The following is a 20,432-nucleotide window of genomic DNA, read 5'->3' on the forward strand; positions in this document are numbered from 1 at the left end:
CAGCTCCCTCCCGCACCTCCCTCACTCAGGCCTGGCGAAGGGGCAGACCTCCGCCAGCCTCCTCACTTCGGGTCTTTCCATTTCTTCCTCCGGCACCAACACACTCCTGCCGTTTGCAGGCACCTGCAGGGGTCACCAGCCTCCGATGTTAACGCAGCAAGGCCCGGTGGGAAGGAGTCTCCCGCCTCCCTCCGCGTCCCCAGCTAAAGAACTCGGGGTCTGGTGAAGCCCGACGTGGCCTCATGCTCACACCACTGCTCGCACGGCGGCGGCTGCTCCCAACCACTTGTGATGGGGGAGAGATCGTGGGAGCTCGTGGCTTCAGTTTCTGGGTCTGTGAAGTAAGTGGATCTGTGTGGTGCCGAGAGATATTTGAGAGAAAAAGTGAAGACAGGGGTACCGGAAGGAAGCAGGGGGACAGGGAAATCAGCGTTAGCCAAGAAAGGCTAGCAAGGGAGTGACACCCTGGCATTGGGAGGACAGAGCCCAACCGCAGCACCGAAGGCAGCGGTCTCTGTGTTAAGTACAGAGGTGAAAGGTGTCTTTCCTCTCTGGAGCCGGTCACACTCCTAGCCCAGGTTGTGCGGAGAAAAGGCCCTTGCATTACTCATTATCTTCCACTAGCATTAATACCGTAATAAAATGCAACATGTGAGTGTCTGCATTTTTTTCAAACTTAAACCACAGAATTGGGAATTAGATGCACTTGCACTGGAGGAAATGAAACCGAGTTTGGAGCCATACCTCGCAACAGGACAGGTGCCCCGGGCAGAGTGGTTAGGGTCTCCGAGTCTGAAAGAGCATCTTGAGTCCCCTTCTTTTGCCCCCTCCCTTTCTCTCTCCTTTCCGCCTTCCTTCCTGTCCGCCTTCCTTTTTTTCCTTTTTTTCTGTTTCTCTGTTTGTTCTTTCTTTCTCTCTTCCCCCAGCCCTCTCCTCCCCTCTCCCTGCCCTTCCGTAACCTCAGATGTGATCAGCCCCAAACCACTGACTTTCTGTTCTGCTCATTTGTCCTTACAGGTTTTCTTGATTACATAAGCTCTCCGCTTTTGGCATATTTGGGAATGATTTCTTTCATCATATCGTAAGACCTACATGGCCCAAGGACATTTTTTCCCTCCCCCTTCCCAGTTCCATTTATCTGAAGGCCCAGTGAGATTTCTGAAAGAAAATGATAGACAACCTCAGGGACTGAGGTTCGGGCCTTGGGAGACCAGACACAGAAGGTTTCTGTCTTAGGGAACACGCGTTGGTGTTGGAGGAGAACTTTTAAAAAATTCTTGTCTTAAACCTTATCATCATTTTATTAAGATGGAATTAACATAACATAAAATTAACCATTTTAAACTACACAGTTCTGTGGCATTTAGTACCTTCACAATACTATAAAACCACTATCCCTATTTAGTTCCAAAACACTATCATCGCCGGGCGCGGTGGCTCAAGCCTGTAATCCCAGCACTTTGGGAGGCTGAGGCGGGTGGATCACGAGGTCAAGAGTTCGAGACCATCCTGGTCGACATGGTGAAACCCTGTCTCTACTAAAAATACAAAAAAATCAGCTGGGCATGGTGGCACGTGCCTGTAATCCCAGCTGCTCAGGAGGCTGAGGCAGGAGAATTGCCTGAACCCAGGAGGCGGAGGTTGCGGTGAGCCGAGATCGCGCCATTGCACTCCAGCCTGGGTAACGAGCGAAACTCCGTCTCAAAAAACAAACAAACAAACAAAACAAACAAACAAACAAACAAACAAAAAACACTATCATCACCCCTAAAGGATCCATTAAGCAGTCACTTCCAATTTCTCCTTCCCCTCAGCCCCTGGCAACCATTAACCTGCTTTCTGTCCATATGGATTTACCTATTCTGAACATTCTGTATAAATGGAATTATACAATACATGACTTTTCGTGTCTGGCTTCTTTTATTTAATATCATGTTTTCAAGGCTTATCCATGTTACAGCATGTATCAGTACTCCCTTGATCTTTTAGTGCTGAGTAATGCCCCTTTCTACAGATATACCACATTTTTTAAAATCCATTCATCAGCTGATGGAGCATTCAGATTGTTTCACCTTTTAGCTGTTACGAATAGTCCTGCTATTTGCTTACAGGTTTTTGTGTGGACAAAGTTTTGATTTCATCCAGGAGTGGGATTACTGGGACATATAGTAATTCTGTTTAAAATGTTGAGGAACCATCAAGTCTTCCATGGTTGCTGCACCATTTTACATTCCCATCAGCAATGTATGAAGATTTCAATTTCTCCCCATTCTAGCCAATATTTGCTATCGTCTGTGTTTTTAATTATAGTCCTTCTAGTGAGGGTTAAGTACTATCTCAATGTGGTTTCAATTTGCATTTCATTAGTGACTAATGATATTGAGCATCTTTTCTTTTTTTGTTGAGACCAGGTCTCCCTGTATTTCTCAGGCTGTAATGCAGTGGTGAGATCACAGCTCATTGCAGGCTTGAAGTCCTGGGCTCAAGTGATCTTCTAGCCTCAGCTCCTGAGTAGCTGGACCACAGGCACGTACCACCATGTCCGGCTCTGAGTATCTTCTCAACTGTGTGTTGGCCATTTGCATATCATCTTGGAGAAATATCAATTCAAATCCTTTGGCCACTTTAAAATTGGGTTGTTTGTCTTATTGTTCTGGAGTCAGAGTTCTTAAATATTCTGGATATTAGATCCTTTCATATATGCTTTGTAAATGTTTCCTCCCATTCTGTAGTTTTTCTTTTTACTTTCTTGATAGTGTCCTTTGATTCACAAAAGAGTTTTTAATTTTGAAGTCTAATTTAACTTTTTTTTCCATGTGTTGCTTGTGCTTTTGGTGTCTTATCTAAGAATCCATTGCCGAATCCAAGGTCGTGAAGATTTTCTCCTGTTTTCCTCTGAGTTTTAGCTCTTACATTTAAGTCTTTGATTCATTTTGAGTTAATTCTTATGTATGGTATGGTTAATGGCCAAACATCCTTCTCTTCCCTGTGGTTATCCAGTTGTCCCGGCTGTTGAGGGGAGAAGCGTTTTTGAGGCAACAGTATGTTATGTCACTTAAATGTCCTTCGATGATGCAGGGCCAGGGTTGCCGGGAGTGGAGTTTTTCGGGAAAAGGGGCAGTAAGATCGTGAGGGTCTGAGCTTATTAGACAGTGGTTGCTGTGATGTGCTGAGGAAACAAAATCCACTGCTATTCTGCCAGAACAGCTTCAGTAGTCACCTGAGGCATGGCAGGCGGGTGGGGACAGTGACACGAGGAGAGGTGGTTCTTGGCAGCAACAACGGCAAACTGTGCTGAGGCAGTAGCAATGGTGGTCTGCGGCCACCAGGGGGCAGAGCAGAGGTGGGTACCAAGCAGGAGCACATTAAATGGCCACCCCGGTGCGCGGCGTAGGCAAAGGGCCCTCTGCTAGAAGAAACGGATTTAGAGGACATGGGTTTCAGCATTTCTATTGTTGGGTGCTGGAAGCCAAAAATTATTTTTGTTAACTTTTTGCTTGTCCTCCCCAGGGATGCCACCGCCTGGAAAAGCAAGAAGTACGATTAATTTCCCTTTTCAAAATGCAGTTCAAAAAAGAACATTCTGTTTTTCAGGGCTCTGGCTTTCTGTGAGAAAGTCTAGCATTCAAAATGAAGTCATGTTTGCCAAAATGTAAATTTATTTCAATGGCTATTTGTTTTAAAGTCACTGCTTATATTTGTAGCAGATAAAATAAGACGGAAAAGGAAGAATACTTTATCTAAAAAATAGCAATTCTATTTTTGGGAAGGGATGTCACAAAGAACTGCTGTAGTTCTGTAATATTAATCTATTTCAGATTTTTCAAATGTCAAGAACACAGTTTACATTTACTGCCACAAATTTGGTGAACATTTTTCATCGTGCACTAAGCAGAAAATTTGAAATTAAATGTTCAGCAATGTTCAGACAAATGAAGAAATCCCCTCCCCCAGGTCATCACTTGACATAACTAGGACAATCCAATATAATAACCCTCTAAAAGGATTAATTCTGCCTAAAACCAGCTCCTGAAGAAAACCACATGGCACTTTCTGAAACGTTCTTGCTATTACACACATCTTTACCACAATAACGACTCATGAAGCTGGTGCTGACTCTGTGTCGTGGAAGATTCTGTGACAATGCTGAATGATGACGTCTTTACAATCATAGGAAAACATCAATAATAATTCAAATCTACAGAATAAAAGAGCACAAATGTTTATTTTGCTTCTATTAAATATTAGAAACATACCCATTGCTGGCAACGGTGTAGGGAAACTCTTCTACACCTACATTGCCAATGGCAATGCAAAGCCATTAGAAATATGTATATGGTTCAGCGATTTGCATTATCCAAAGGGACAATAATCTTTTACACCTGTTTAATGCAAAATTAATGTAAGAACATTTGCAAGCCTGAAGCCTCGAGACTAGTAAGGGTGGCAGTGGTTAGGTAAAATATATTGTAACCATTAATGAATATAAGGGTAAGGTAGATGCATTGAGATATACAAATGACACAGTGTTAAGAGGCACAAATAGTTCTGTTGAGGCAGGGGGAGGAGCCAAATTGTAAATGCAGTTTTTTCTTCTGTTATTTAAAGTATCATTCATGTTGTAATGTTTTTTGTTTAATAAAAATGTTAAATTAATTGTAGGGTAGGTACATTACTTTTTGGTTATAAGTAAGAGAATATAAAATTAAGCATACATAGCATTTCATGTTCTTAAAATATTTTTTATTTCAGTAGTTTTTGGAGTACAAGTGGTTTTTGGTTACATGGATGAATTGTATAGTGGTGAAGTCTGAGATTTTGGTGCACTCATTACCTGAGTAGTGTACATTCTACCCAATATGCTGTTTTTTATCCCTCAGCACCACCCACCACTCCCTTCTGAGTCTCCATAGCCCATGATATCCTCTGCAGCATTTTATTTTTTAAAACTTTTACATTTATGCTTGGCTTGGCTTGGTTGGGCTGGTCTATGATTACTTCCACACCGTATTAAGTTATACCTACCCATTAGGCCGGGGGAGGCAGGAACCCTGAGGGTGTCAAGCCATTTGGTGGCAAGGCTCAAGGGGAGAGACCGGGCAGACTTCCAGGGAAAGCTTGGTGAGTGGGCATCACAAGGAAGACAGTGGCAGAAGGGAAGCAGAATTTGGTGTCGGGGGACAGCTTCTGGGGCATATTCCTATATTACCGTCTGTTGTGCTACATTGCGGCGCTCCACAGAGCATACAACCCTGGTGTTTTGCAATGCCAGGCATCTACTGATCCCCTACTGTGGTGGACGTGGTTTTGCTTACTTCTTCCTTGCAGAAGTCTCGGTAATGAACAACAGAACCCACTCAAACTAGTTTAAGCCAGAAAGGAATTTTTTCAGAACCATAGGGAGCTCATAGAATTTCCAGGAGGGCTGGAAAATAAGGCTTGAAGGCTACATAACCTGGAACAATACCCGAATTATACTACCAAACTGCTCCAGCGGAGGCCTGCATCCGCTGCCGCCTACAACGCAGATGCTATGCACAGGATGTTACCACTCAGCTGTCTCCTAAAACTTGACTGTCTTTCTGCAATGCTCTTCCACCTTCACCGGAACATGGATTCTGCCTGGCACATGATTCCATACTTCTCTCAGTTCTGAATTCGAGCCTTATGCAGGTATGTCTGATTGGAGGCGTCTAGGCAACATACCTGTGCCCAAACACACCTGCCAACCGGGAAGGTGAATTCTGTTTTCATCTTTGGTGCGCAGGACTCATCAAGTGGGAAATTTCTCAAATATAGTCAGCCACAAATGTGACAAATGTCCACTATATGCTAACAAAAACCTTACCTAACTTTGTCTGGCTGTTCATTTTATTCTTTGTGGCCATGAGCTTTGGGAAAGGTTGCCCCCGTCCCAGCAATTCTGATGAAGCCAACTGTGGATATTCCATTTCCCTTGATGGTACCTCACGGAAGAGGCATGTGACTCAGTGTGACCAGTGATGCATTTCCAGGAAAAGTTTCTTCGTTCTTAAAAAGGGACACAAGGACACGGTACTTTCTTTGTTCTGCCTCCGGATGGTGCTGTGTGGAGATCTGAAGCCCAAAACTGCTGCAGCCATCCAGTGACTGACACGCTTAGCATGGCAGAGCAGAAAGACGGAATCAGTCTGGTCCTTGATAACGTTACGTGGCCACTGAATCAACCACCCTGAGTTTGTTCCATCTCAGAATTACTTCTTATGTGAAATACTCCTCCACCTTCACCAAAACATATTTCTGTAATAATTAGGCCAGTTAAGTTGAAGTGTGATCTACTTCATCGTGATCTACTTCCGTGTCCAGCCCTGTAAAAACGATCGTGATAGACAGGAACATAGGCATGGCTATCTCCTTGGATCTGAGCAGCCTGTGGATGTGAATCCGTGAAAATAAAATGGATACAAAGTGCAGCCATATTCCGAAAGTCCCTTCTGAACAACTGTCACTCACAGAAGTAGACCCAGCATCCATTCTCGCTCTACAATGGCAGCCAATTTCATTTTGTGGAATTTCCTTTCCTCTGTTATGTTCAGTAAACGGAAACCATCTGACCTGCCACCAAGAAGGCTGAAGGGGTTCCTAGAGATTCTTTCTGGCAGATAGTTCCTGTCATCCCAAGCAGCCAGAAGCAGGCTCACACCTAAGCTCAGTCGATCAGACGTTTTCTCTCAAGACTTTATATCTTCAACCAAAGAAATCAAGGGGAGAAAACAGTGGTGGGTGTTCACTTATCCCAGAAACGCCCACTGTAGCCCTGGTATCTGGCCGAGACTGCCAAGTTGTTCCAGCTGCCTGGCTGCCCAAAGCTGCCCTGGAGGAATATCTGTTCTGTTTCTAAAACCACCATGTTCTCAGAAAACAGATGACAAAACCTCCCCAGTAGCTCAGCTTAGAGATATTGCAGTGCCAAAGTGTACACACTTGAAGAAAATCCAAATCAGAACCCTATGAAAGTCCAGTTTTACAATTCTACCTCTTTCTCTAAAGACTGTTTTCGTGAATTTAGACTGCAGTGTTCTTTATACATGGAACCCATCCTGTTTATTTTCCTTGCTCCCCTACCAAAATTGGGGTGTTTAAGTTATAAAATAAAAAGGCTGATATAAAGCAAGCTGCTAAAATTAAACTCACAAAGAAGTTTACAGATGAATCAACTGTTCATGGAACATTTATGTTTATAAATTTAAGGGAATATTGGTATCCCAGATCTTTGCTTCTTGGGAACTTGAGGGCAATTATTTGAAATATTTTTCAAAGTATTTTATTTCTAGGAATACCATGTGACCTCAAAGGGCAAGAAAAATAAACATTGAGGATGTGGAAGAAAAAAACCATTTCATCCTTCATTTGGATTTTTCTTAACTTACATAATTTTAAAAACTGGGTGATAAAATACGCATAAAATTTCCATCTTAAACACTTTTTTTTTTTTTTTTTGAGAAAGGGTCTCACTTCAGTTGCCTAGGCTGGAGTGCAGTGGCATGATCTTGGCTCACTGTAGCCTTGACATCCTGGGCTCAGGCGATTCTCCCACCTCAGCCTCCTGAGTAGCTGGGACTACAGGCATGTGCCACCACATCCAGCTAATTTTTTGTATTTTTAGTAAAGACGGGGTTTCACTATGTTGCCCAGGCTGGTCTCAAACTCCTAGACTCAAGCAGTCTGCCCACCTTGGCCTCCCAGAATGCTGTGATTACACGCATAAGCCACTGCAGCCAGCCAGCCATCTTAAACTTTTAAGTATTTAGTATAATTTTTTTAAGTTAGACAATTTAGTATTTTGAGTTTATAAACAGTTTGCTAATGTGAAGACTTTTGGATTTTCAAGTAAACCAAAATTCTTTTGTCTGTTCTCTAAAGAAATGTTAGTTGTAAAGCTCAACCTAAGACTACATTGCAGTAATGACTTCTATTCTGTTTTTGAACATTGAAACAAACGAAAATGATCAAAGAAATAAAGAGAGACACATTCATGGTGTAAGCCACTTGATTTCTCATTTTAAATCTTCAGCTAATTAGAAATACTAAATAATGTTCAGTGGGTCTTATAGTAGTGAAAAGGAATTACATGTCACTATTAAAACAAATTTATTAGGAAAAATTTCCAGTGCATACGAAGTGGACAAGAGTAGACTAAGTCCCCATTAGCCAATCCCCGGTCTCAACAATTATCAATATTCTGCCATACTTGTTTGAGCTATATCTCTCCCCCTCCGCCTCCCACATTTACATCCAGTTATTGCAAATTTTACTTAGGTCGGGCATGTGGCTCACACCTGTAATCTCAGTACTTTGGGAGGCCCGAAGTGGATGGACCATCTGATGCCAGGAGTTTGAGATCAGCCTGACCAACACGGTGAAACCCGGTCTCTACTAAAAATACAAAAATTGGCTGGTATGGTGGCACACGCCTATAGTCCCAGCTACTCAGGAACTGAGACAGGAGAATTGCTTGAAGCCCGGAGACGGAGGTTGCAGTAAGCTGAGATCACGCCACCACACTCCAGCCTGGGTGCTAGAGCGAGGCTCCGTCTCGAAAAAATAAATACTTTCTACTTAGTCCTTTTGGGTAAAATTTCTACCCAAGAAGGTACACAAATCCTAACTGTACATTTCTGACAAGTGAATCCTGCCAGCTAACCGACACCCCATCACAATAGAGAGCATTTCTGTCTCCCCGGAAACTTTCCTCATGTCTCCTCCATGTCTTCCTCATTCAGAAGAAGTCACTGCTTTCATTTTTTTCACTTTGATTATTTTTGCCTGTTCTAGAAATTCACATAAATGGAACTATTGTATACTTTATGAATCTGTCTAATTTCATTTAGCCTAATATTTGTGAGGTTTGTCCATGCTATCGAGTAGTTCCTCCTTTATCATTGCTGAGTTGTATTCCATTATAGAATACAATGCACTAGATAAGCAAATGCTACACTTTGCTTATCTATCCTCTGGTTGATGGACATTGAGTTGCTTCCAGCTTTTGGCCATTGTGGAAAAAAAAAAAAAGCTGCTATGAGCATTTCTGTACAAGCCTTGTTGCGAACACGTTTTGATTTCTTTTCAAGAAATACTTAGGAATGGAATTTCTAAGTCAAAGTGTAACTCTATGCTCTGTATCAGATACTGTCAGACCATTTTCCAAAGTGGTCAACCATTTTATAGTTCAACATATACCTTCCACATTATACAACAAGATGTGAAAATTCCAGTCACTCCTCATCCTTGCTAACATGCAGCTTTATCTGCCTTTTACATTATAGCCACCCTGGTGGATATACAGTAGCATCTCACTGTTCTTTTCATTTGGATTCCCCTGATGAGTAATGAGGTTGATTGCTTTGTGACATGGTATTAGTTATTCGTGTATATCTTCATTTGTGAAGTATCTGTTCAAATATTTTTCCTTTTTAAAAAATTGGGGTCGGTCACAGTGACTCACGCCTATAATCCCAGCACTTTGGGAGGCCAAGGCAGGCAGATCACCTGAGGTCAGGAGTTCAAGACCAGCCTGACCAACATGGAGAAACCCTATCTCTACTAAAAACACAAAATTAGCCAGGTGTGGTGGTACATGCCTGTAATCCCAGCTATTCAAGAGGCTGAGGCAGGAGAATTGCTTGAACTCGAGGTCGTGGTGAGCCGATATCATGTCACTGCACTCCAGCCTGGGCAACAAGAGCAAAACTCTATCTCAAAAAAAAAAAATGGGTTGTTTATGTTTTTATTATTGTATTTTAGGAGTTATTTTATATGTTCTGATACAAGATCTTTGTCAGATACATTTTTTATGAATATTTTTCAGTCTGTGGCTTATCTATTCATTTTCCTTATAGTGTCTTTTGACAGGCAGAATATCTTAATTTTGGTAATTTTTTTTTTGTGGTTTTCACTTTCTGTATGCTGTCTGAGCTGTTTTTGCCAACTCCAAGGATGTAAAGATATTTTCCTGTGTTTTCTCATACATACTTTGTAGTTTTTGCCTTTATGTTTATATCTATAATTCATCTCAAAATAATTTTGTGTATTATGTGAGGTCAGGGTTTATTTCTTAAATGTGGATATCCAGTTGTCCCACCATCATTTTGAAAATACTTTTTTTTTCCCATTAATTTCTTTGGCACCTTTGTGAAAAGTCTAGACTGTATTTCTGGATTCTATTATTTTTCATTGATTGATATGACTATCTCTATGCCAATACCTCCCTGTCTATATTACTATAGTTTTAGAGTATATGTCTTACATGATAGATGTGTTATTTTCTGTATTAACCTGTTCTCACACTGCTATAAAGAAATACCTGAGCCTGGGTTATTTATAAAGAAAAGAGGTTTAATTGACTCACATTTCTGCAGGCTGTACAGGAAGCACGGCTGGGGAGGCCTCAGGAAGCTTTCAATCATGGCAGAAGGGGAAACAGGCACGTCTTATGTGGCTGGAGCAAGAGGAAAAGAAGCGATGGGGGAAGGTGCCACACACTTTTAAACAACCAGATCTCTTGGGAACTCTATCATGAGATAGCACTGGGGGATGACGCTAAACCATTGGAAATCCACCCCCATGGTTCAGTCACCAGGCCCTTCCTCCTACACTGGGGATTCCAATTCAACATGCGATTTGGGTGGGGACACAAATCAAAACCATATCAGTATTCTAACTTACTAGAACAAACTACGACAAACTCCATGACTTAACACAATGCTAATATGTTCTGTTAAGGTTCTGGAGGTCAGAAGTCTGAGATGAGTGTTAGGGGCAAAAACCAAGGCGTTGGCAGGACTGGTTCCTTCTTGAGGCCCCAGAAGGAATCCATTACTTGTCTCTTTCAGCTCCTAAAGGTTGCCAGCACTCCTTGGCTTATGACTACATCATTCCAAGCTCTGCTTCTACCATCTTATTCCCATCTCTGACTCTAATCTTAGTGCTTCTCTCTCTTAAGGACCCTTGAATTTGTCCTACCCAAGTAATTTAGCATATTCGCCCAGGGTATTCTCCTATCAAGATTCTTTATACATCTGCAAAATATCTTTTGCCTATTAATGTAACATATTCACAGGTTCTGGGTATTAGGACATGGACATCTTTAGGGAGTCATTATTCAGCCTGCCACAGTAGGTAAGCCCTTTGTTCTTATTCAGTAACGCCTTGGCGATTTTAGGTCTTTTGTATTTTTATGTACATTTGAGAATGTGGGAGTATTAACATCTTAAAAATATTAAGTCATCCAGTATATAAACATAGTATAACTCACCATCCTGGGAGTTCCTTAATTTCCTACAGCAATATTTTACAGTTTTCACTGTAGAAGTTTTACATTCATGTAGAAATCTTCCATTAAATTTAGTCCTAAATAGTTTATAATTTGCTGCTATTATAAATAAAATTATTTGGGCTATTATATTATTTTCCAATTGTTTCCTGCTGGTATACAGAAATATAAATTTTTAATGCTTATAGATCTTTATAGATTTTGTATCTTGAGGTCTTGCTAAATTAATTTTCTAGTTTTAGATTTTTGCTGTTATTATTATTGATTCCTTGGGTTTTTCTAAGTAAACAGTCACAACATCTGCAAATAAGGACAGTGTGACTTCATTTCTAATTTTTCTAATTTTTATTTTGTTTATCTTGCCTTATAATGATTTCTTGACTTATAACAATTATAACAATGGCTAACACTTCCAATACAATGTTGACTAAAAATGGTGAGAGCAGATATTTGCTAATATTATTCATTTTTATAATAGTTATGAGTTGTAAATTTTTTTATAGGTTCCTTTCATCAAATTGAGAAAGTTCTCTTCTATTCCAAGTTTTCAGAGTTTTTTAAAAAGCTATGAATGAGTGTCGAGTTCTGTCAAATGCTTTTTCTGCATCTACTGTGATAATCTGTGTTGTTACTCTGTTATTTGGGAGGAATACATTTGTTTGAGTTTTAAATATTAAACCAACCTTGCATTCTTGGACCAAACCTGCTTTATCACGATGTATCATTTTGTTCAGAATTCTTGTGTCATGTTCATGATATATAGTGATCTTTAATTTTCTTTTCATTTAATGTTTTTGTCAGATTTTGGTATCAGGGTTTTGCTGGCCTACTAAAAGAAGATGTGAAGTATTTCTTCTTCTTCTATTTTCTAAAGGATTTTGTCTAAAGCTGGTATTATTATTTTGTTAAATGTTGGAAAGAGTTCACCAGTGAATGAATTATTTTTTTCCTTTCTGTTCTTTAAAGATCTTATTCCATTTTATTCTGGCCTGTACTATTACTATTTTGTTTTTGAGATAGAGTCTCCCTCTGTCACCCAGGCTGGAGTCCAGTGGCATCATCTCAGTTAACTGCAACCTCTGCCTCCTGGGTTCAAGTGATTCTCATGCCTCAGCCTCCCAAGTAGCTGGGATTACAGGTGCATGCCACCCAGCTAATTTTTGTATTTTTAGTAGAGATGCAGTTTCACCACTTTGGCCAGGCTAGTCTTGACCTCCTGACCTCCGGTGATCCATCTGTTTCGGCTTCCCAAAGTGCTGGGATTATAGGCATTAGCTACCACCCCCAGCATGGCCTCTGCTATTATTTGAAGGTGTGATATGTGTTATTCTTCCCCTATAAAAAAAGTGTTGTTTGCATCTGACTAGTCAACCCAGTCACGCTGTAACTTTCTGCTCTCTTTAAGCTGTGCACAGGTTGGGAAGTGATCAAAAGCAAAAAGCTGCTGCAAATGAGTGAGTCTCGACCACAGAAGATTCCTGTCTAGCTTCTCAAAGCATTTGGTTCTTTTTCAGAGCTTTCTAATGGTCATTTTTATAAATAATGTTTCCCAGATATCATAATTATTGTTTGGGAGGCTTTGTCCAACCAAAGTACTCTGTCACTATTGTATCTTATTTTAAAATATAGTCAAAATTTGGAAATTATTTATTGAGAAGCTCAAAATTGCCCGAATGCTCAACTCTGAAACCCAACTGTACTTGAGAGAAAATAAAGCATAATTTGGGCCTTAATACAAAAAAGTATCTAGAATCTATTTAAACAATCACAAGGTGTTTTCCCTTGATGAATGCTGCTGACAATTCTATTCCCATGGACAAGGTGATGTAGGACAAAGCATGTGCCATGTATTAGGTTGGTGCAGAAGTAATTATGGTTTTGAATGACTTTTAATGGCACCAACCTAATAACTTTTGAGTGATGAGCAGTGAGTACTCCACATCTAACTTCTTGGCAAACCCAGCCTACCACGATGCTGGCAGTCTTAATTATGAGACAACATCAATAGAAAAGGTTTGTGTGGAAGGTGGACAGTGGAATGATCTATGAATCAATGCTCTATACTGTCCAGAAACAGAGCAACTGCAGGCAGGGTGGGAAGAAGAGTGCTTTTAAGGAGGCTTGATTTCAAGCATGACACAAGTTGTTACATTTAACAAGAGTGTGGAGGAGGGAGGATGAATGATAGAAAAAGACAGAAGAGAAAGTATATGCCAATGACTTTCATATCCAAATTTCCTAAAGCAACTTCTATCGTTATTCCCCTTTATGAATTAAGGTTGTGGTTGTTTAGAGAGGCTTAAGTGACTCCAGTCTGTTGCACATACGGCTAGGGCAATTGTTGTCAATTTTTAGAAGTTCAATGTCAACTTGCTGGATCCTTGGCCTTTGATGGACGACAAAGTGGTCGTTAAAGGCATTCAAGAGACACCAGAGGAAGTGCCATTGTTAAAAAATCTCTTGCTCTGTGCTACCCACACCCACAATCTATTACTCAATCAATCTTCTAGTCAGTTAATTAGAGTTTTAAGTGGGTTAAAAAGCTACTCTCAAAAAATAAAATCTATTCCCGGGAGGCTTATATATCGGTCACGCACATCATTGTATTAATGATTTTACTTACATGGCTTTCCTCCTAACAGCTGTCTGAGAGAGACACGTGTCGTCTTCTTTGGGAGGGTGTGGGGAAGAAGAGAAGCCATGTGGAGGCTAGGCTGCTTGGCAGAGGACTGTGGGGGAAGCAGCGTGGGGCTTTAGATACCAGAGAGTATCATGGTTTCTGGGGGGTAGAAACAGGGAAAATGTCAATTGCCAAGAAGAGGTTAAAGACTGTTTTGCCACTTTCGGCTTTTCTAAGATCCTTGTTGGTGGCAACAGTTGCTACCAGGACCACTGCTGAAGATCTTGCCTGCCATGCTGCTGCCCTGGGGAATGGGTTATTTCTTGAAGCTAGCCTCGTTGGGTTGACTCACGTCAAGAATAGGCGTTACGCTTAAAGAGAGATGGACCGCAGGCTTAACTGAGGGTTCCTCTGCTACTCTACAGTTTCAAACACACGTGGCCCACCCCGCAGGCACCAGATCACCGACCCTAAATAAAGAGGACTGCTGAGAGGTGGGGTGCAGTCTCTGGCAGACAGGTGCTAGGGAACTAGGTTTTGATTTTAAACACTGTGAAATGTGTAGCCAATATGTTCCCTTCGCCTCGGCGCCCAGGAAGCTCAGAGCCAGTTTTAGAAGCTCAAGAATTACTGGCATACATTTCTGTGAACTAACTTCACTGTTGTCTTCATCTTACTATTCCACTTTTACCTTCTTCCCCTTGCCCTATCTCTTTGTCTGTTTTAGTTTGATATATTGTATGCATTTGTATAAAGCCAACTCAAATCCTTTGGGGAGTAAAGTCGGGGAAATAAATAAGGAAGATCTCCTCTAATGGTCTTGTAACAGCCTAAGTAAGTATGGATCTTCATCTCACAAGAACTGAAGCTGTTTGGTAGCCATTGTCAAGTGAGTTGTGGAGTAAACCATAAACTTGCTTTTTTAAAAAATATTATTATTTTTCTTTTTCTTTTAGAGATGGAGTCTCACTCTGTCACCCAGGCTGGATTGCAGTGGCATGATCTCGGCTCATTGCAACCTCTGCCTCCTGGGTTCAAGCAATTCTTCTGCCTCAGCCTCCCGAGCTGGGATTACAGGCACCTGTCACCACACCCAGCTAATTTTATAGTTTTAAGAGACCAGGGTTTCACCATGTCGGCCAGGCTGGTCTCTAACTCCTGGCCTCAGGTGATCCACCTGCTTTGGCCTCCCAAAAGTTCTGGGATTACAGGCATGAGCCACAGTGCTGGGCCTATGACCTTGCTTTTAAGTAGGAAAACAATGTTGACCCAGTGATGTCCTGCCCGCCCCAAGGTCGAGTCTCCTTTGTTTGCTTTGGATTTTTTCCTATCCAGACCAAATTGCTCTACTAGCCTTTTTGATTCTGATTTAATTGCTCAACTAGCTTCTAACTTTATTAAAGCTGAAATTAGAGAAAATGAGTAAAATTGCAGAAACATCATACTTTGGTTTGCCAAAATAATGAAAGTTTTGTCCTGAAACATGGTTAAATTAAAAAGTAGGCTCACTTGGTAGGCTACAGAATTCCTATCCCTAAGGGCTTAAACAGTTTTCACAGACAACTTCCATGAATGGTTTGAGCACAAATCTCTTGGTAATATCTTTATAAAATTATTTTTTGTTACCTGCCATCAATCAACATACATTTACAGAGTATTAACTCTGCTGAAGCACTCAGGGGATTACAAAGATAAGGAACCCTGGCTAGGTGTAGCGGCTCATGCCTGTAATCGCAGTGCTTTGGGAGGCCGAGGCAAGTAGATAACTTGAGGCCAGGAGTTCGAGACAAGCCTGGCCAACGTGGCAAAACCCCACCACTACTAAAAAGACAAAAATTAGCCAGGTATGGTGGCAGGTGCCTGTAAGCCTAGCTACTCGGGAGGCTGAGGCAGGAGAATTGCTTTTACCTGGCATGCGGAGGTTGCAGTGAGCCGAGATCACACCACTGCACTCCAGCCTGGGCAACAAAACAAGACTCCACCTCAAAAAAAAAAAAAGATAAGTATCCCCAGTTCTCACGCTCCAAGAGCCTACACTGTGAGGGTTGGGAGGTGGATTGAAAGATAAGTAAATGCATATATTGCAAGACAAAATGAGAGGGCTGCTCGGAAGGCAGACAAACTCCAGTGAATGCAGAGGAGGAGAGGGTCTGGTTTGGTGGCTGAGATTGCTGCAGTCTTCTTGGAAGAAGCAGTGTTTGGGAAGGTTGTCATTTTCAGATGGAGAACAGTGACACAGACCAATGAAGCTGTTGAGACCCAACATAAAGATTCTTGAATTTAGGACAGAGGCATTGGTTCTCAATTCTGCAGTGAGGGGAAGCCACTACAGGATCAGCTACTGGAGAGTAGTGTGTTTAATCTGACAGCAATGACATTTTTATTTAATTTTATTTAGACACCCTGTGGTTCCAGATTAAGAGTTGAACTAATCATTAAACTCTTTAAAAAAAAAAGAAAAAAAGAAAGAAATGAAATGAAATGAAGGCCGGGCATGGTGGCTCATACCTGTAATCTCAGCACTTTGGGAGGCCAAAGCAGGAGGATTTCTTGAGCCCAGGAGTTCAAGCTCAGCCTACGCAACATAGGAAGACCTCATCTCTGCAAACAAATTTAAAAATTAGCTGGGTGTGGTGGCACATGCTTCTAGTCCCAGCTATTCGAAAGGCTGAGCTGGGAGGGCGGCTTGAGCCCAGGAGCTGAGGCTGCAATGGCAGCTACAGTGAGCTGCTGTCCCACCACTGCATTCCAGCCTGGGCAAAACAGCAAGACCCTGTCTCAAAAAAGAAAGAACATTAAAATTAAAAAAGTAAGAAATGAAAAGAAAAGTTTAAGTCTCAACTTATATTCCTGCAAACTGAAAATGAACCAGTCTATTCTCGGGTCATCATGGTCTTGTTTTGATTCTACAAGGTACATAAATAACTTGAATTATGGAGAGAAGTAACCAGAAGTCAAATAGCACGTTTGGGAGGGCAGTTCCCTTTAGCGGAGCAATGTGACATTTTAACCTCCCTGCTTTCATTTGGACTGCCTGGGTCCACCTCCAAGATGCGTGCTGACATTTTAATAGTATTGTTACACAACAAGCTTCCTTTTATTTAACGGAATTTTCCCTCAGACTTGCAGGTTTTCTGACACTGCGAAATTCCCTGACAGAAATAGCCCTTAAATTAAATTGCTTCCTTGACTTCTCCAGAGTCTAAAGTTAAGGAAACAATATGTTTCTAATTCTCTTTTGAGTTCTTATTCTCAAGTGAGACCTTTTGCTCTGGCTATGTTACTGATGCTGCATTTTATGTCTCCAAAATACCTGCCACGGCTTTCCTCCAAAGTCATACCTCTGTTAACAAAAAGGATGATTTCGATGACACATTTTCTTGTCAGACATTATATTAGTAGAGGTAAAAATAACACAGGGGGCCAGGCTTACACCAGTAATCCCAGCACTTTGGGAGGCTAAGACAGACAGATCACTTGAGGTCAGGAGTTCAAGACTAGCCTGGCCAACATGGTAAAACCCCATCATCTCTACTAAAAATACAAAAATTAGTTGTATATGGTGGCAGGCCCCTGTAATCTCAGCTACATGGGAGGCTGACAGGAGAATCACTTGAACCCAGGATGCAGAGGTTGCAGTGAGCTGAGATTGCACCAGTGCACTCCAGCCTGGGTGACACAGTGAGACCTGGTCTCAAAAAAAACCCAAAAAAACATAGGAGTAGAGGGGAGGTAAGTGATAGGAGGTAAGGCCAGTGTATTAGTCCATTTTGCATTGCTATAAAGGAATACCTGAGGCTGATTAATTTATAAAGAAAAGAGGCTTATTTGGCTCTGCAGGCTGTACAAGCATCCCACCAACATCTGTTCAGCTTCTGGTGAGGCCTCAGGGAGCTTCTACTCATGGCAGAGGGTGAAGGGGGAGCAGGTGTGTCATATGGTGAGAGAAGATGCAAGAGAGAGAAGGGGGAGGTCCTAGACTTTTTTTTTTTTTTTTTTTTTTTTTTGAGACAGAGTTTTGCTCTGTTATCCAGGATAGAGTGCAGTGGTGGCCTGATCTCAGCTCACTGAAACCTCTGCCTCCAGGATTCAGGTGATTCTTCTCTCTCAGCCCCTCAAGTAGCTAGGATTACGGACATGTATCACCATGCCCAGCTAATTTTTGTATTTTTAGTAGAGACGGGGTTTCATCATGTTGGCCAGGCTGGTCTTGAACTTCTGACCTCAAGTGATCTGCCCATTTCAGCCTCTCAAAGTGCTGGGATTATTTTAACAATCAGATCTCCCATGAACTCGTTACCATGGGGAGGGCATCAAGCCATTCCTGAGGGATCTGCCACCCCCATGACCCAAACACCTCCCACTAGGCCCCACCTCCCACACTGGGGATAACATTTCAACATGAGATTTGGAGAGGACAAATATCCAAACCATATCATCTAGAAGGTAGGTACAAAGAAATGACTAAATATGATCTAAAATACTCTAGTCTAATAATATATGTAGCTAAGAGTCTTGAGGTCAAGGACAGGCAAGGCAAGGACCCATTTAAGGAGACAGGAAGCAGATGGATCTGTCTTTAGGCAGGGAAGTGAATATGAAAGACTGGCAAAAAGAGGCAGGAGTTCCTCCTCCCACAGGCTCTTTTGATGCCACGCCCAGTCCTGCTGGGCCACCCCCTTTGGAAGAAGCAGGGAACCATTAGGCTTTTGGCTCCTTACCCCAGGGTTCCCTAAAAAGCCCAAATCAGAAAATAGGCCTGAGACAATTCCAGGTGCACTTACTGACCCAGAGCCCTTGTCCCGAAAATGGAAAATTTCCACGTCTTCCTACTGAAGCCTGAAACTCCTTTAAGCAGTTGATGACAAAAGACACATTCTAGTTAATGATAGAAGGCAAAGGATTGGCTAGGTAGCACTTTGGGCAAATAAGTTGGTTACCTTATCCTTTCATATAGCCAGAGGCCACATGTCTGGTGGGGACTGGAGGCTCCCTCCTTCAAGAGAGGAAGGAGGGTTTGGAAAGTGGAGACTCTGCGACAGAAGACGGACCTGGGAGGCACAGCCCTGGGGAGTTGCTGTGTTCACCTTCACTGGACTGAAGCAGAAGGAATTCAGCCCTGGGGCATCTTGGCCTAAGGAAAGCAGTGCTGGGTCACATGATTCCTTAAAAATAATCATGTAAGTTAACCTATTTATTACAGGCCAGTAGTGTTTGAAATGGAGCCTCTACTGGTCTTCTAATTCCTTCAGTCTTCTCATAGCTGACTTGACTTTGGGGCTGGAGGTCCAGGCACCATTGCTACTATTTTCATGCTGGACCCACAGTGCCATATCACCCCTTCATCTTGGTTTTGCCACAGAAGGAGCAAATGTTATTTGTAGGCTGATTTCCATTTTCTTCATTTTCCTGAGAAAGGCACCATACTAGGTCCCATATTTACCGATCTCTCCCACCTTCTTGATGCATTTAGCCATGTCTCTGCAAGCCACCTGATATGGTTTGGCAGTATCCCCACCCAAATCTTGTCTTGAATTGTAACTCTCACAATTCCCACATGTCATGGGAGAAATTTGGTGGGAGGTGATTGAACTATGGGGTTGGGTCTTCCCTGCGCTGTTCTTGTGATAATGAGTGAGTCTCATGAGATCTGATGGTTTTTAAAACGGGAGTCTTTCCACACAAGCTCTCTTTGCCTGCTGCCATCCATGTAAGATGTGACTTGCTCCTCCTTGCCTTCCACCATGATCATGAGGCCTCCCAAGCCATGTAGAACTGTGAGTCCAATTAAATCTCTTTCTTTTGCAAATTGCCCGGTCTCGGGTATGTCTTTATCAGCAGCATGAAAATGAATTAATATACCACCTCCAAACCCAGTGAAGAAGCCACTTGAGGTGGGGATGAAGGGACAAAACTTTAACAAATTGGTCTCATAAATTGGAGCCCTAAGGAACACAGGACAGCAAAGTGCTGACAAGGTAAAATTCCAGGGGACAGGTGTGACTGGGAGAGGGCTCAGGTCTAGCAGCTGACAAGACACTTAGGTTTATCCGTCTATGAGTCCAAAACTCACACAGGATCTGACTCTATCAGTATGAGGGTTTAAGTACAACATTAGTTAATTTGTCTTTTTTTTTTTTTTTTTTTAGATGGAGTCTTGCTCTGTTGCCAGGTAGCAGAGGTTGCAGTGAGCTGAGACTGTGCCACTGCACCTCAGCCTGGGCGACAGAGTGAGACCCTGTCTCTAAATTAATTAACTAGTTAAAGTAAAAGAAAAAGAAAATCCTTGACCTGGAGCTTTACTCAGATGCTCTAGCATGATTTTCCTCCTTTCTAGATGTGTGGAAATCACCTCCTAGATCCTATCTTATTTTTCTTTAAAATGTGTGTGAATCAAACTAGAATTGTCAGAACGAAATCTTAAAGCAAGTCATACATCTTGCTGCTGACCCTAGTGTTCATTTGTAATCTCTGTCTTGGTCCCCAAGCCATTTTCTTGGA

The 20,432-nt window shown here is 41.9% G+C and overlaps 1 long non-coding RNA gene and 1 pseudogene across 1 annotated transcript; both read right to left on the minus strand.

Annotated features, from left to right (window-relative positions):
* Positions 1-1,488: 1,488 nt before the first annotated feature.
* Positions 1,489-16,526, minus strand: LOC141584278 (uncharacterized). The gene is made up of 3 exons (XR_012517224.1): positions 16,440-16,526; positions 13,935-14,090; positions 1,489-10,477 (listed from the first exon to the last, which is right to left on the minus strand). It is a non-coding gene; the product is annotated as an uncharacterized LOC141584278 (long non-coding RNA).
* Positions 16,527-19,003: 2,477 nt separating this feature from the next.
* Positions 19,004-19,742, minus strand: LOC141584133 (large ribosomal subunit protein eL43-like; annotated as a pseudogene).
* Positions 19,743-20,432: the final 690 nt, after the last annotated feature.

The sequence above is a fragment of the Saimiri boliviensis genome, chromosome 4 (assembly GCF_048565385.1).
Source record: "Saimiri boliviensis isolate mSaiBol1 chromosome 4, mSaiBol1.pri, whole genome shotgun sequence".
NCBI lineage: Eukaryota > Metazoa > Chordata > Mammalia > Primates > Cebidae > Saimiri > Saimiri boliviensis.